This window comes from Hyperoodon ampullatus (genome assembly GCF_949752795.1).
Source record: "Hyperoodon ampullatus genome assembly, chromosome: 15".
NCBI classification, from domain to species: domain Eukaryota; kingdom Metazoa; phylum Chordata; class Mammalia; order Artiodactyla; family Ziphiidae; genus Hyperoodon; species Hyperoodon ampullatus.
The window spans coordinates 26,017,241-26,036,006 of NC_136928.1; the positions used below are offsets into that span (position 1 = coordinate 26,017,241).

The window sequence follows — 18,766 nt, forward strand, 5'->3', positions numbered from 1 at the left end:
TATATATATTGAATTAAAAAGATTCCTTTTATGCACTAAAAGAAGTAAAGCAAACTTTCCTTCCTTTGGCCTTTATGCTTCCAGAAAGGATTCCCAAAGAAATATTCATCAGAAGAAATAAAGATTTATATATAAAGATATTAATTACAAAGTGATTTATAAGAGCAGACTAATGTGGAAATAATTAAGTACTCAACAAGAGAGTAATGTTTTTAAATAGCAGTATATGTATTTTATGGAATATTATGTGGATCTTAAAATTTAGATTTTAAGGAATGTTCAATGTGATGGAAAATCCTATCTAGTAAGGGATTTGATTTCCCCCTAAGCTAATAAGTTAGCCTGTTATTGTGTCATGTATGTTTTCAGAAGACATAAAACTCCTCAATCAGAGACAAAATACTTTACTCCAAGGCATAGCAAAGGATCATCACTTATTTTCATGAAATCCCCTTTCCCCTAAGTCATATGAGGGCAAAGCAGTATAGCCCAGATGGATGCTATGCATGCAGTGGATTTAACTGACTCTCCTAATAAATACACCCTGAATAAAATATGTATTTTTAATTAAGTGAAACTGTAAAGACTCTAAAGGTTACACTAAGGAGTTTGAAATTAATTCTACATGGCATGGGGAGCTGTTGACAGATTTGATCAGAACTGTAATGCAGAAATACAGATTCTCTTGAACCTGGGTGGAAGGGAATGCAAAAGCGTCGTAAGCAGTACTATCTAAAAGAACTTTCTGCAACATTGGAAACGTTCTATATTTGTACTATCTAATACTAAATGAAAGTAGCTCTAAATAGCAGTGAAAAGTAAATGACTGCAATCAAAATTACAAGATTTGACATTCATTTGCTGATTCAAAAAAATGAATGTTTACTATGTACTAGTCACTGTTCTAGATATAGAAAACAAAGCAATAAACAAACAGACAAAACTTACATTCTAATTCTCCCTCACAGAGCTTACATTCTAATAGGAGGAAGCAGACAATAAACAAATTACTAAAACATATGCTATGTCAGATAGTGATAAGATGATTAATATATACAGCAAGTATTGTCTCTACTTTACATTAAGTTTCAAAGGTGATGATATAACAGTGCTTCTCTTTGTGGAGATCTCATTAACTTGCAGATTCCGACTGAGTGAGTAGGTCTGGGGTGGGATCTGAAATTCTGCATTTCTAACAAGCTCCCTGATAATGCCCAATACTACTCATCCTCAGACTATATTTTGAGTGGCAAAAATATATAATTTTTCTAGAGTTGTATGTTGAGTAAGTGACAAAAACAGGCACTTTAACCTTTTAATCCTAACTCCAAATTCTGAACTCTTTTCACTACAACTAACTGCCATTCTAAATCCACTAATGAGCTTCAAAAAAGTAGCTGAATGTATGATGAAACAGCTTGAATAATGATTGTAAAGTAAAGAAGTACCAACTCTTCAAAAAAACTAAACGACAAGGAACAATGTAACCTGCATAGTAACTTGAGAAGGAAAATGGGATATAGAAATTTTTGTGAGAAAATAAACAGCTCAGAAAATTAATAAATCAACAAAGACTGACAAACTGAACAACCAACAGGTCAAAGAAGAAATCAAAAAGGAAATAAAAAATACCTGGAGACAAATGAAAATGGAAATACAACATACTAAAACTTACGGGATACAGCAAAAAGTTCAAAGAGAGAAGTTTATAGTGATAAATGCCCACATTAAGAAACAACAAAAATGTAAAATAAACAACCTAACTTTACACCTCAAAGAACTAGAAAGAGAAGAACAAAGCCCCAAGTTAGTAAGGAAGGAAATAACAAAGATCGGACTTGAAATAAATGAAATAGAGACTAAAAATACAATGTAAAAGATCAATGAAACTAAGAGCTGGTTCTTTAAAAAAGATAAACTAACACTCCTTTAGCTAGACAGAGGAAGAAAAAGGACTCAAATAAATAAACTGTGAAATGAAAAAGGAGACTTCCAAATAATAGCACAGAAATAACAAGGGTAAGGGACTGCTATGAACAATTTTAGGCCAACAAATTTGACAACCTAGAAGAAATGGATAAATTCCTAGAAAAGTACAATCTACCAAGTCTCAATCATGAAGAAATTGGAAATCTGAACAGCCTAGTAAGGAGACTGAATCAGCACTCAAAGTGTTCCAAAAGGGATTTCTCTGGTGGCACAGTGGTTAAGAATCCACCTGGCAATGCAGGGCACACAGGTTCAAGCCCTGGTCCGGGAGGATCCCATGTGCCACAGAGCAACTAAGCCCATGCGACACAACTACTGAGCCTGCAAGCCACAAACTACTGAGCCCAGGTGCCACAACTACTGAAGCCCACGTGCCTAGAGCCCATGCTCCACAACAAGAGAAGCCACCACATTGAGAAGCCCACGCACCACAACGAAGAGTAGCCCCCACTTGCCACAACTAGAGAAAGCCTGCGTGCAGCAACAAAGACCCATCATAGCCAAAAATAAATAAACAAATAAATAAATAAAACGGAGCAATGGGATATTAAAAAAGTGTCACAACAAACAAAAGTCCAGGACCAGATAATTTCACTGTTTTATTCTATGAAACATTCAGAGAATAAAAACCAATCTTTATCAAACTTTTCTAAAATATACAAGAGGAGAGAACACTTCCAAACTCATTTTATGAAGCCAGCATTACCCTGATACCAAAACCAGACAAGGACATTACACAAAAAGAAAATTACAGGCCAGTATACCTGATGAATTTAGATGTAAAAATCCTCAACAAAATATTAGCAAACCAAATTCAACAATACATGAAAGGGGTGATATGCCATAACCAAGTGGGAATTACTCTAGGGATGCAAGGATGGTTCAGCATCCACAAGTCAATCAATGAGATACACTTTGTTAACAACATGAAGAATAAAGATTATGATCATCTCAATATATGCAATATATTGGGATTGATATATACATACACTGGTATGTATAAAATGAATAACTAATAAGAACCTGCTGTATAAAAAAATAAATTCAAAAAAAAAAAGAAGCTTCCTATGAAGGGTAATAGGTCAGGAAGCAGAACTTGTTTCTATCTCTACATCAGTCCTTATCTTCCTGAGTGACTATGTCTGAATTACTTGTATAGCCTTCAGTTTCCTCATTTACCTTACATAGACTTGGAATTTATAACCTCATAACACTGTATAAATCTCTCAAATTTGAGTGGCTCCCTTGGCCTAACACCTGATTCATTTCTGTCCCATTAAACAAACTAGTGTTTTGGGGAAAAAATGACCAAATGCATCCAAGGCCATGTTGGGTAAGTAACTGACCTGGACTCAGAAACCTCGATTTTTGGTAATCATTCTGTAATCAACTTCCTTTATGGCCTTAGGAATTTTGCTTGGTCTCTGTGAACTTAGATTTTCTCATCTGTAATAGGAAAGTATATGAAAACCAAGACCCCTATCCACTACTCTTATTTTTTTCCTACAACAAACTATATCATTTTATAATGTAGAATTACCTCAGCTTAAAGTACATTTCTAGTGTAAAAAAATAAATGATTTTCTTTAAAAAAAAAAAAAAAAAAAAAAAAAGGGCTTCCCTGGTGGCGCAGTGGTTGAGAGTCCGCCTGCCGATGCAGGGGACGTGCGTTCGTGCCCCGGTCTGGGAAGATCCCACATGCCGCGGAGCGGCTGGGCCTGTAAGCCATGGCCGCTGAGCCTGCGCGTCCGGAGCCTGTGCTCCGCAACAGGAGACGCCACAACAGTGAGAGGCCCACGTACAGCAACAAAAAAAAAAAAAAAAAAAAAGCATTTGACAAGATTCACTACCCCCTTATGATAAAAACTATCAACAAAGGGATACAGAAGGAATGTACCTCAACATAATAAAGGCCATATACAACAAACCCACAGTCAACATCATACTCAGTGACTCAATGGTGAAAAGCTAAAAGCTTTCCCTCTTAAGATCAGGAGCAAGACAAGGATGCCCACTCTCATCACTTTTACTCAACATAGTACTGGAAGTCCTAGTTGGAGCAATTAGGCAAGAAATAGAAATAAAAGATATCCAAGTCAGAAAGGAAGAAGTAAAATTGTCTCTCTTTGCAGATAACATGATGCTATATATAGAAAATCCTAAAGACTCCAACAAAAAACGATTTCACTAAAGTTGCAGGATACAAAATCGCTATACAAAAAACAGCTGCATTTCTATGCACTAATAATGAATGATCAGAAAAAGAATAAGGAAACAATCCCATTTACAACTGCATCAAAAAGAATAAAATACCTAGGAATAAATTTAACCAAGGAGGTGAAAGAGCTATACACTGAAAATTATAAGATACAGTTGAAAGAAATGGAAGACCCAAAGAAATGGAAAGATAGTCTGTACTTATGGACTGGAAGAATTAACATTGTTAAAATGTCCGTATTACCTAAAGTAATCTATTGATTCAGTGGAATCTCTACAAAAATACTAATGGCATTTTTCACTGAAATAGAAGAAGCAATGCTAAAACTTATATGAAAGCACAAAAGACCCAAATGCTGAAAGCAATCCTCAGAAAAAGGAACAAAGCTGGAGGTATCACACTCCCTAATTTCAAATTTTACTACAAGTCTATAGTAATCAAAACAGCATGGTATTGGCAGTAAAATAGATATAAAGATCAATGCAACAAAATTGAGAGCCAAGAAATAAACCCACACACATATGAACAATTAATTTATGACAACGGAGCAAAAAACATATCATGGAGAAAAAACAATCTCCTCCATAAGTGGTGTTGGGAAACCACCACCGCACGGGAAAAGCACCTGCAAAGGAATGAAACTAGACCACCATCTTACACCATACACAAAAGGTAACTCAACATGGACTAAAGACTTGAATGTAAGACCTGAAACTATAAAACTCCTCGAGAAAATATACGCAGTACACTCTTTGACATTGGACTTAGCAGTATCTTTCCTGATATGTCTCCTCAGGCAATGGAAACAAAAGCAACTACATCAAACTAAAGCTTCTGCACAGCAAAGGAAACCATCAACAAAATGAAAAGATCACCTACCAAATAGGAGAAGCTACTTGCAAATCATATATCCAATACGGGGTTAATATCCAAAATATGTAAAGAACCTATACAACTCAACAACAACAACAACAACAACAACAACAAAACAACCTGATTAAAAATGGGCAAAGAACCTGAATAGACGTTTTTCCAAAGAAGACATATAGACAGCCAACAGACACAGGAAAAGATGTTAAACATCATTAGTTATTAGGGAAATACAAATCAAAATCATATGAAACTATCACCTCACACCTGTTAAAATGGCTATTAATAAAAAGACAAGAAATAAAAAGTACTGGCGAGGATGTGGAAAAAAAGGGACTCCTGTGCACTGTTGGTGGGAATGTAAATTGGTGTAGCCACTATGGAAAACAGTATGGAGGTTCTTCAAAAAATTAAGAATAGGGACTTCCCTGGTGGTCCAGTGGTTAAGAATCTGCCTTCCAATGCAGGAGAAGTGGGTTTGATCCCTGGGCAGGGAACTAAGATGCCACATGCCTCAAGGCAACTAAGCCCGTGTGCTGCAACTACTGAGCCCACATGCCACAACTAGAGAGTCCATGTGCTGCAACCACAGAGCCCACACGCCACAACTAGAGAGAAGCCCATACGCCGCAATGAAGAACCTGCATGCCGCAGTGCAAGATCCCGTGTGCCACAACTAAGACCCGACACAGCAAGAAGAAAGAAAGAAAGGGGGGGAAGGGAGGGAGGGAGGGAGGGAGGGAGGGAGGGAGGGAGGGAGAGAGGGAGAGAGAGAGAGAGAGAAAGAAAGAGAAAGGAAGAGAGAAGGAAGGAAGGAAGGAAGGGAAGAGAGAGAGAGAGAGAAAGAAAGAAAGAAAGAAAGAAAGAAAGAAAGAAAGAAAGAAAGAAAGAAAGAAAGAAAGAAGGAAAGAAAGAAAGAAAAAGAAAGGTCAAGGAGAAATACATAGAGACCCCTTCAAGGGTATGGACTAATGAATATTAAAAAAAAGGATACAACTACCATATGATCCGGTTATTCCACTTCTGTGTATTTATCTGAAGAATATGAAAACACTAATTATAAAAGAAAAAATACTAATTATAACACCCTTGATTGCAGCATTATTTACAATAGACAAGGTATGGAAACAACCTAAGTGCTCATCGACAGATGAATGGAGAAATAAGATGTGGTACATACAGTTGACACTTGAACACTGTGGGTTTGAACTTTGCAGGTCCACTTACACGTGGATATTTTTCAACAGTAAACACTAGAGTACGACACAGTCTGTGGTTGATTGAATCCACAGTTATATGCAGACTACCCCCACGTTGTACAAGGGGTCAACTGTACACACAATGAAATACTACTCAGCCATTAAAAAAAGATGAAATCTTGCCATTTGCAACAACACAGATGGGCCCTGAGGGTATTATGCTAAGTGAAATAAGTCAGAAAGAGAGGACAACACTGCATGATTTCACTCATATAAATAAAATAATAAATAATAAATACCCAAACAAACAAACCAAACTAAAAAAAAACACACAGATACAGAGAAGAGAGTAGTGGTTACCAGAGGGGAAGGAGGGTGGGAGGTGGCTGAAATGGGTAAAGGGGGTCAACTGTATGGTGACAGAGGGAAACTACACTTTTGGTGATGAACATGCTGTAGTGCATACAGATGTCGAAACATAATGTTGTACATGTGAAACATATTTAAAAATGAAAAATAAACAGGTTAAAGAACAAACACTTGTTGTTCCAAATTATTTTCTAATTTTTCAAAGTTTTTACATGTTTTGATCATTACAAATTAATAGTGACATCTAGTACCTAGAAGGGAACAAATGAGATAACAACCAAGGAGTTAAGATATACAGCCCAGATCCTTGAAAGATGTGTTACACAAAATAATGAGTCCTTACTTAAGAAGACCTCAGCAGGAAGGAAAAGATTAGTAAAGGAAACTAAAAGAACTACTGCAAGTTAAGCTGCAAAAAGTGTAGGAGGAGACTTGTGGTGTTCACGAAGAAATTTCTGGCAGTTCCATATAAGCTTAAGGACATACACTTCAAACTGTCAGAAGCAATGTTGATCATAAATCCAGTATCATTTTTGAAATATGTTTGCATATGTAAGGAATACATGATGATGGATGGCATAGTTGTAGAGTACTACTCTCTCAGCCCTTGAAACAGGAATAAATATGCTGACTGTGAATGTTACAATATTACTATATATCTATTGAATTCTTCAAAGTCCATTTTTAGGGGAAGGGTTGAAGAGAAAAGTCTGGACATGAGGAAGAAGAGAACTGCCCAGAAAAAGACTATAATATTCCAAAAGTTTATATTGATACCTTTTAGAGACAGACTAACAACCTGGTTAGGATTTGCTGAAGAATTCTTTACCCATTGGAGCCGAATGCTTATTAACAAAGAGGGTTTCTTTGGGAGACAAAGAGAGCATAGTTTTATTTCTCAAAGTATAATCTGAAATCCTCTATGACCTCATTTAATAAGAACAACAAGCAAGTACTTTATTTCTCACAGACAAAATGAGATGCAATTCCAGTTTTGTTTTACATACAACTAAGGGCTTCTTATTAGTAATCATTCCAAGTGAATTATTATGGATTATTAATACTAGCACACAAAAATAAATTAGCATATTTCTGGATTTCAAGACCTCCAATTCAGTCACCACTAACAGGTCTGGCTGTCCTGAAAAGAATCTATTTTGTCTGCACAGCAAGTACACTGAAATTCCTGCAGTTTTAAAAAGGATACTGGTAATATTTTAAGTTGGTCTTTGTTTTCATTGCTGTTATTCTTGCTCTCTAATTATGAACTACTGTAACTTTACTGTTTTTACAATTTCCTAATTAGTAATTACTGATAACTAGATAAGTATAATTTTTTGTGGGTTATTTGGTTAATCCTTGAGTAAATTGATAGATGTTTGCATCAACATTAACCTAAGTCTTCTCAAAACTAGACTATAATACATGTATATATTATAGTTCAAATAGAAATTCTTGATACCATTATTGACAAAGCAGATGTAAATATAACCCTTCCAAAGTGCCTATAGGGACTTCCCTGGTAGTCCAATGGTTGAGAATCCGCCTTCCAATGCAGGGGATATGGGTTCAATCCCTGGTCGAGGAACTAAGATCCCACATGCCATGGGGCAACTAAGCCCACATACCACAACTACTGAGCCTGTGCGCCACAACTAGTGAGCCCACACGCTCTGGAGCCCGAGCGCCACAACTACAGAGCCCATGCGTCGCAATGAACAGCCTGCATGCCGCAGCAAAAGATCCTGCGTGCCACAACAAAAGATCCTGCATGCCGCAGCTAAGACTTGACACAGACGTACATACATACATACATACATACATACATATTTTTTAAAAAAAACAAAGTGCCTATATAGTGTGATACTTTATGGATGTTGTCTTCTTGACAAATGTATGTCATCTGAATAACTTGCAACACAATATCAAGTTAAATGTAAGAAAACTGCTGAGTTTATAGGGCACTGTTTTGTAACATGAAAATCACATATAGAAGCTCATTAAATAACCTCACTTTTTTGTTGCTATCACTAAGTTCTTTTTCTATGTGAAAGTGGTATTTGGTAAGGTAAGTGGGCTATAGACTCCTCTGCATTCCTAAAAGGGCAGCAGTTCCTAAAAGCTAAAGAACTACTGGTCTTGTGTAAAGTTCATGAACCCTGCACTCAGACACAGGTTCAAATCCAAAGTTTACTATTTCCTAATAGAAAAACCAGAAAGTCAGTTCCCTCATCATACCACCCTCATAGGGTTGTGAAGGTTAAATGAGATAAGTATGTAATATATCTGGCAAATAGTAAGTGCACCCTTACAGAAGGGAGGGCAGGCGGAAGATGGTATTTTGGGTCTTGCTTCCAGACCCTTCATCTTTCAGAGAATGCTCCCAATATCCTGCCCCAAACCAAAGTCACATCTCCGAGAGAGATACCAAACAAATAACGTGAAGTAGGCTAAACCAAAGACGTGACTTTAATTGTAAATTACGGCAAGAAAACTAATGGATAATGAAACCAATTAAGTTTGTCGTCAGGGATCACAAACCCTAATAACCAAACAACATAAAAAAAGGCATATATGCATACAAGTCATAGAGATGGCCCCATATTAATGAGATCAATAAAAGCTTTTAATACAAGAAACAAATCCACAAGCCTTCATAATAACAACTGAAATAAAGTTGTTTATATGATTTTTATTTTCATTTGATCCACTTTCTTGAGAACTGATCTCCCCAAAAAGGACAAAGCCTACCTCCTTATTTCACCCATCTCTTACTGAAGTCTACCCAGACATCTAATTCATTTAATATTCAATAATTCACTAAGTCCTTCAATATGTACTATTTACTAAGCACCTCTCATGGCCAGAAGTAAATAAAATATTAACAAAGCCCCAGCTCTACCCTCAAAGAGATTAAAGTCTACTGGGAAACAGAAATAAGTAAACAAGCAATTACTATACTATGTGTTCAGAGCAGTGATGAGTGTGAGTGTTTATAGAATACCATGAGAACACATATACAAGGAGTACTGACTCTTTCTCAAGGACGCATGGTGAATGGTGGAAACCAGGAAATATTTCCTAGAAGACATCTAAGCTGAGAATGAAAAGATGAAGAGTTGGGCAAAGATGGGGCACAAGGAGTAGAGGAAGAAAGTCATCCAAACAGAGAAAACAGCATCTGTAAGATCAAGGAGTCTAGAGGACCTAGCATAATGAGTGAATAGCAGTAGTTCAATATGATCAAAGAGGCAAGCGTGAGGCTGAAGAGGTGAGCAGGGACCTCCTATGACATATTAAGGAGTTTGGAATTTATCCTGAAGGTAATGATGGAAAGCAGGGGTTTCAAACTAGAAGTGATATTATCAAGTGTGTCATGAAAAAAGACTATTCTGGCTTAATACAAAGAATGGTTAGGAAGGCAGAAAAGATGACGAGTTTCCTATTACTAATGCAATAATCCAAAAAGGCAAAAATAGTAGTTTGAGAGTCATAATCAAAAAGACTGTGTAAATGGACAGGGGTGAGAGCAAAAGTAGAAAGAGAAGTTTCTAGCTTGGCAACTAAGTAGATAGATGCCCATTCACTAAGAAGAAAGAGTATGTTGAGGGCTTCCCTGGTGGCGCAGTGGTTGAGAGTCCGCCTGCCGATGCAGGGGACACGGGTTCCTGCCCTGGTCTGGGAAGATCCCACATGCCGCGGAGTGGCTGGGCCCGTGAGCCATGGCTGCTGAGCCTGCGCGTCCGGAGCCTGTGCTCCACAGTGGGAGAGGCCACAACAGTGAGAGGCCTGTGTACCGCAAAAAAAAAAAAAAAAAAAAAAAAAAAAAAAGAGTATGTTGAAAAGATGACGATCACTTCCTTGGAGTTCTGGGGCTATAGTGCCATGGGACATATAAATGAAGATTTTCTATAGGTAGTTAGCCACAAACATCTAGAGTATGAGACATATCTGGATAGAGTGCTACATTTGGAAGTCATCAGCCACAGAAAGTAAATGAAGCACTGGGAGCAGATATCACCTCAGAAGAACTTAAGATCCATTATTGCACAAAGCATTGTTTCCTACCATGTTCCTGCCTGCTGCTATAAACAAGCTGAGGACAGCCAGTACTGTTCCACTGATACTCTTAAGTTAGGAAACAACCATCAAGATTTTTCCATGCCTTTATTATGTGCCAATATTTGTGTTAGGCATTGAACAGAAATAAAATGTGGTGCCCTTTATACATGAGAATTTTAATAAACTGTAGGTGTGCTATTTATGGTGAGGTTACATAGGTATTTAACATTCAAAAAAAAAAAGGAAGAACAGTATGGAATGAAGTAATCAAAAATCCTCTTAGAAAAAGTGAGGCTTGAGCTAGGCCTTAAATTATAAGTAGAATGTAGAGATGTGAAGAAAGGAACTGGCATTCCAGGGAAGGGAAAATGTATAAGTAAAATACCAGGGTAAGGAATGAACATGACTTTAGAGGTAGAAAAGTAAACAAAAATAACAACAATAAAAGTTTGCCTGGAATGACCAAAATGTACAAACTTAAAGCTGGACAAATAGAATTCAGAAGGTCTTAATCAGCCAGAAGAGTTTAGATTTGATAGAGAAGAAAGAAATACATTACCACTGATGTTTAAGAAGAATAAAAGAGTTGGGTTTAGGGAAGATAAAAGGTGGAATAATGTAGTGATTAAGAATGCAGGCTCTGGGACTTGAGGATATGGGGAGGGGGAAGGGTAAGCTGTGACAAAGCGAAAGAGAGGCATGGACATATATACACTACCAAACGTAAGGTAGATAGATAGTGGGAAGCAGCCGCAGAGCACAGGGAGATCAGCTCGGTGCTTTGTGACCGCCTGGAGGGGTGGGATGGGGAGGGTGGGAGGGAGGGAGATGCATGAGGGAAGGGATGTGGGAACAAATGTATATGTATGACTGATTCACTTTGTTATAAAGCAGAAACTAATAAAAAAAATAAAATTAAAAAAAAAAGAAATTTAGTTAAAATTGGGGAACTTGTATTCTATATTAATTTTGGATAACTTGGGGTAGGGGGATGCTGATTAGGGGTGTTGTAATAAAATAGTGTCTGCCCACCAAAAAAAAAAAAAAAGAATGCAGGCTCTGGAGGATATTGCCTGGGTTCACAACTGGCACTCCACCAATTTACCAGCTATGGGGCAAGTAATTTAACCTCTCTAAACTTCATTTTGCTCAGTTATCAAATAGGATAATAGTAGTACCTAACATCATAAGTTAGGTATAGATATAAAATAATATGATCTATGGAAATGCTTAACAAAGTAAGCAAAGAATGAATGTTAGCTATTATTTTTAGTCCATGATGGGGCAGATTTTAGAAAACCTAGGGAAAGTTCATGGCATAGGTGTCCCTACCGTCTGTGGCTAGAGATCCCTGAACTTATTCAATAATGCCTGAGAAAGATCTTTACTTCACTTCTTACCACCGTGACTCCCTCATTTGATGATTTCTACCACCAGCCCAAAGACAATAATGCCTCCAAGGTTTTCACATATTCAAAATTCCAGTTGTCTTGTAGTCCCCAGACAAAAAGAGTATAAACTCACCTTTCTCTGCTCCTCCCTGTAAACAATTCAACAGAAAATCATAAAAAGACTCTGAAAGGTTGGAAAGTGGAAGGCCAAAGGCTAGGGACCACACTTGAGGAACAACACAACACTGAGTTCCCTGGATTTTCTTTTTAATTCTCATACATCATGAATGGACCCAGGAGAGGCTAGTATCCTGGAACCTGCACCAAGATGGGGAAGGAGGAAGAGAAGGCCTGGATGGAATCTCTTAACCCTCTGGCCAGCAACTGATTCCAAATCTCCTGATTTCCAACCCAGTGACAGAAGGCAACCCAGGTATGTGCTTTCCTCCCCAGCTGTACTGGCAGAGACTTAGAGAGAAGCCCATCAGCACTAAGAGGCCCAGAGAGTTGGCCCAGGAAAAGTCTGTATCCTAGAAGCCCAGAATTCCTACATCCCCCACCTAAATGCACCAGGAGGCCTAGAAAAGCACTTTTTGCCCCCACTGATGGCAGGAGCAAGAATCAAGTGGGAGATCCACTGGCATCAGGTGCCCAGGGAGCAGGCCCAGGAAAGCATCCTCCACCCTATGGGCCAATATCTCCCACTTTCCACTCAACAGCAGTAGGCCTAAGGAAGAGCATTCCACCCGCATGAGCAGCACCAGCAGAGATCAAGCATGAGCCTCAGCAGCACCACTGAGCAAAGTAGACTATAATGCAAGTCTACTTTGTTCAGTAAAAACTCTGAAAACTAAACAGTCTCTGAAACCACAGCCCATACAAGTAGGCCATGACCTATATGTTACATATAAATAAGACAAGTGAATGCTAAAACAGAGATTAAATAGGATCCAGTCTCTTACTGTAACATTCAAAATGTACAAAACACAATTAAAAGTCATTCACAATATAAAGAACCAGGAACATCACAGCTTGAATGAGAAAGATAATCAGATGATTCCAACATCAAGGTGAAACAGATGATGGAATTATCTGACAAGGATTTAAAAGCAACCATCTTATATGCTTGAGCAAGCAATTAAGAATCTCTTGAAGAAAATGAAATAAGATAAAAATCTCAGCAAAGAAACGTAGTTATAAAAAAGAACAAACGGAAATTGAAAAAAATACAGTAACAAATAAAAACCTCATTTGAGAGGATCAATGACAGAATGGAAATGACAGAAGATAGAATAAGTGAACTTGAGGACGTATCAATACAATTAATAACTCTGAACAACAGAAAGAAAATCAATTTTTAAAAGATAGGGGCTCTTGGGCTATAACAAAAGCTCTAACATTCATATCAACAGAATGCCATAAGCAGAGGAGAAGGGGGTGGGGAGGGATGCGCTAAAAAAAATTATTCACAGAAATAATGGGAAACTTCCCAAATTTGGTGAGACATATATCTACAGGTTCAAGAAGCTAACTGAATCCCAAATACGAAACTCAAAGATATCCACACCAACACAATTAAATTTCAGAAAATATAGGAGAACACCAATTTGAATGATAGTAGATTTCACATCTGAAAACATGGAAGCCAGTAGGAAGTGTTGTGCCATTTTGCAAATACTGAAAGAAAAAAAACCACAAACCATTAATTCTATGTCTGGCTCAATTATCCTTCAAGAATGAATGAGGAATAAAGACATTTTCAGGTAAAGAAAACAAATCTGTCACTAATAGACTCACCCACATAGAGGGGCTGAGAAATTCTCCAATCGAAAGAAAATAGCAGGAAAAAACCTGAAAGTTCATGAAGACCAAAAAAAACAAAAACAAAAACCACAACAGAATGGATAAAAATAGAGGAAATATAACAGACTTTCAGTCTCTTTATGAGTTTCTTAAATCGCATTTGATGACTGAAGCAAAGAGTCTAACACTATTTGCTGTGGTACTCAATATATGTAAACGAAATATTAAAACAATTATTATTTTTAAAGTGGGAAGGGTAAAGGGAACTAATTCTACTTCACTCTCAGAGGTGAAAGTTGATACCAGTAAACAGTTATAAATTATGTATGTATATTGTAACACCTAAAGCAACCTCTAAAGAAACAATACAGTGCAATATACTCAAAATACTATACATAGATCAAAATGTTCCTGTAACCCACAGTAAGTCAAGAAAAGAGAAACAGAGGAACAAACAGAAAACAAATACAATGGTGGACTTTAAGCCCAGTATATCAATAAAGGTTTTAATGCACACAGTCTAGTACACCAACTAAAATACAGACATTAACACAGTGCTTAAAAAAAACACAACTATATGCCCATTGTGTTTGAAGAAAATCCCTTCAAACACAATGACATAAGAAGGTTGAAGTAAAAAGACAGAAAAAGAAATACTGTACAATTTTTTAAAAGCAGTAATGGCTATAATAGCAGATAAACTAATCTCCAGAATAAAAATAATTACTCAAAACAAAGAGCATTACCACATAATGATAAAAGGATAAATACACCAAGAAGATATAGCAATTTTACATGTGTATGCAACCAAATCCAGTGTGATGTGACAAAGGCAATAAGAAATGGGAATAAAAACTGAAAGAGTAAAAACTAAATCTGATTAATCAATTAAACAAAATATCTGTTCCTTTTCTGTATTCTCTATTGGCTCCCCTTTCTCCTACTATATTCTATATAGTTTTATCCTTGGAATTTTGCTGTTCTCTCTGGCTCCCCCAGAGAGCTTAACTATTCTTACAGCATAATTTAATCATGGGTTGTTGAAGTCTTTCAAATTTATCTTTCTCATTTCCCATTTTTTCAACTGTTTCAGATGTCAAGGCAGCTGAATCTAATTTCAGGCTTTTCCCCTAACTACTATCACTCAGGAGCTCAGGGTCTTACTGGGAGGAATGAGAGAGACATAACCAAATGGTACAACTGGGTGCATCAATAGAAATAATGCATAAGGTAAAGAGGCTGAACAGAGAGGATGTATTGGAACAGAGGATGCAAAGGAAGAGCACAAAGAGTGCCCTACCTCTACCTAGTTTCCCACTTTTAGAGATTTACCCCAGAAATGGCAGGCTGAGAATACTGGGCTGCGGCCCCACCCGACCTTGCTCGTAGGACGGAGGTTCCACTCCAGAAGAGGCAATCGAAGAAGACCAGAGAATACCATCCACACCCAACACCATTCTTATATAAAGAAGGGACGTGTTACTCCAATATAAGTGGGTCACTATTCCAACTCCCAGAGCAATGTCACAAAGCTTTTTCCCAGGAGAGGCAAGCCATAAGAACAGAGAGCTCCACACATCCCCATAAGCAGACTGACTTCATTTGGAATAGAACACGGAGAAGTTCAGGCCTAAGAACGCCAGCAAAAACAATGCTGATCACAGTGGTAAGCAATTAAGAGGAAGCTGCTAGCTACATGATACGAAAAAGCCATACAGTAGACAAGCTAGAAGTTTAAAAGAAAGGCTCAAAGACTGACCTAAAAGACTACCTCTAAGAAAGGGCATTACCCTTTCTTAGAGGTATAGTTACAGTAACTGAATCAGACCACGGAGCAATTTATGCCTCAAGGCATTGTTGAAAACAATACAGCAATCAGATTAGCTGTGGCTAACAGCTGATACCAATATTGCAAGACAAACAAGAAGATTAACAAGGAGATGAAAGAGACAGTAAAACAGAACTGAGTTAAAGCCATAGTCATAGGAGGAGGGAATGGATGGAGACCAGTCAGGGAGGCTGTACATATACCAAAGACTCTGCTTTTGGGACTTCCCTGGTGGTGCAGTGGTTAAGATTCCATGCTCCCACTGCAGGGGGCCTGGGTTCAATTCCTGGTCAGGGAGCTAGATCCCACATGCATGCCACAACTAAGGAGCCCGTCTGCCGCAACTGACAGGGCACAACCAAATAAATAAATAAAATATTTTTTTAATAAAATAAAATAATCAAATGCAAATCCAAATTAAAAAAAAAGACTCCGCTTTCCAGTGAGGAAATTCAGAAGGTGCATACTGCAGGGGAAACAGACTTCACTTCCAAACTAGTCACTAAATAACCAGACAAGCAAAACAATAACAAATATTCTCAGCCCAGAGAGGGAATCAGTATCCAGAGCTGCAACAATATATTATCTAAAATGCCCAGTTTATAACAAAAAGTTGTGACACACACAAAGAAAAAGAAAACTGACCCATTCACAGGAAAAAAAACAAGCAAGCAATAGAAACTGCCTTTAAAGAGACCCAACATTTTGGATTTAGACAGCAAAGACTTCAAATCAGTTATTATAAATATGTTCAAAGAAGAAAAGGAAATCATGCTTTAAAAATTAAAAGAAGCTTCAATGAAATCCCTATCAAACTACCACAGGCATTTTTCACAGAACTAGAACAAAAAAATTTCACAACTTGTATGGAAACACAAAAGAGCCTGAATAGCCAAAGCAATCTTGAGAAAGAAAACCAGAGCTGGAGGAATCAGGCTTCTGGACTTCAGACTATACTACAAAGGTACAGTAATCAAGACAGTATGGTACTGGCACAAAAACAGAAATAAAGATCAATGGAACAGGATAGAAAGCCCAGAGATAAACCCACACACATATGGTCACCTTATCTTTGATAAATGAGGAAAGAATATACAGTGGAGAAAAGACAGACTCTTCAATAAGTGGTGCTGGGAAAACTGGACAGCTACATGGAAAAGAATGAAATTAGAACACTCCCTAACACCATACACAAAAATAAACTCAAAATGGATTAAAGACCTAAATGGAAGGCCAGACACTATCAAACTCTTAGAGGAAAACACATGCAGAACACTCTATGACATAAATCACAGCAAGATCCTTTTTGACCGACTTCCTAGAGAAATAGAAATAAAAACAAAAATAAACAAATGGGACCTAATGAAACTAAAAAGCTTTTGCACAGCAAAGGAAACCATAAACAAGACGAACAGACAACTCTCAAAATGGGAGAAAATATTTGCAAATGAAGCAACTGACAAACGATTCATCTCCAAAATATACAAGCAGCTCATGCAGCTCAATATCAAAAACACAAACAAACCAATCCAAAGATGGGCAGAAGACCTAAACAGACATTTCTCCAAAGAAGATATACAGATTGCCAATAAACACATGAAAGGATGCTCAACATCACTAATCAATCATTAGAGAAATGCAAATCAAAACCACAATGAGGTATCACCTCACACTGGTCAGAATGGCCATCCTCAAAAAATCTACAAACAATAAATGCTGGAGAGGGTGTGGAGAAAAGGGAACCCTCTTGCACTGCTGGTGGGAATGCAAATTGATACAGCCACTATGGAGAACAGTATGGAGGTTCCTTAAAAAACTAAAAACAGAACTACCATACGACCCAGCAATCCCACTACTGGGCATATACCCTGAGAAAGCCATAATTCAAAAAGTCATGTACCACAATGTTCATTGCAGCCCTATTTACAATAGCCAGGACATGGAAGCAACCTAAATGTCCATCAACAGATGAATGGATAAAGAAGATGTGGCACATATATACAATGGAATACTACTGAGCCATAAAAAGAAATGAAACTGAGTTTTTTTTTTAATTTATTTATTTTTATTTTTGGCTGTGCTGGGTCTTCGTTTCTGTGCAAGGGCTTTCTCTACTTGTGGCAAGCGGGGGCCACTCTTCATCGTGGTGCACGGGCCTCTCACTGTCGCGGCCTCTCTTGTTGCAGAGCACAGGCTCCAGACGCGCAGGCTCAGTAGTTGTGGCTCACGGGCCCAGCTGCTCCACAGCACGTGGGATCTTCCCAGACCAGGGCTCGAACCCATGTCCCCTGCATTAGCAGGCAGATTCTCAACCAGTGCGCCACCAGGGAAGCCCGAAATTGAGTTATTTATAGTGAGGTGGATGGACCTAGAGACTGTTCATACAGAGTGAAGTAAGTCAGAAAGAGAAAAACAAATACTGTATGCCAACAAATATATATATGGAATCTAAAAAAAAAATTGGTTCTAAAGAACCTTGGGGCAGGACAGGAATAAAGGTGCAGACATAGAGAATGGACTTGAGGACATGGGGACAGGGAAGAGTAAGCTGGGACGAAGTGAGAGAGTGGCATGGACATATATACACTGCCAAATGTAAAACAGACAGCTAGTGGGAAGCAGTCGCATAGCACAGGGAGATCAGCTCAGTGCTTTGTGTCCACCTAGAGGGGTGGGATAGGGAGGGTGGGAGGGAGAGGCAAGAGGGAGGAGATATGTGGATATATGTACACATATAGCTGATTCACTTTGTTATACAGCAGAAACTAACACTGCATTGTAAAGCAATTATACTCCAATAAAGATGTTAAGGAAACATTAAAAAATAAAATTAAGAGAAGGTAATGGCAATGTCTCATCAAATAGAAAATAAGCTAATAGAACTTACAAAAGAAGCAAATGGAAATTCTGGGGTTGAAAAGTACAACTAAAATAAAAATTTCCTAGAGGCTCAACAGTAAATAGGGACAGACAGAAGAATCGGTGAATATGATGATAACAGAGACTATGCAAGCTGAAGGACAGCAAAAAGAAGAAT

General features: G+C 37.8%; 1 protein-coding gene across 1 annotated transcript in view; it reads right to left on the reverse strand.

Moving 5' to 3' along the window:
* ALMS1 (ALMS1 centrosome and basal body associated protein) overlaps positions 1-18,766 on the reverse strand; it is a gene marked incomplete at both ends in the record, with an annotated part of 241,255 nt that overhangs the window by 171,135 nt on the left and 51,354 nt on the right. The gene's annotated exons all lie outside the window — the stretch shown is intronic.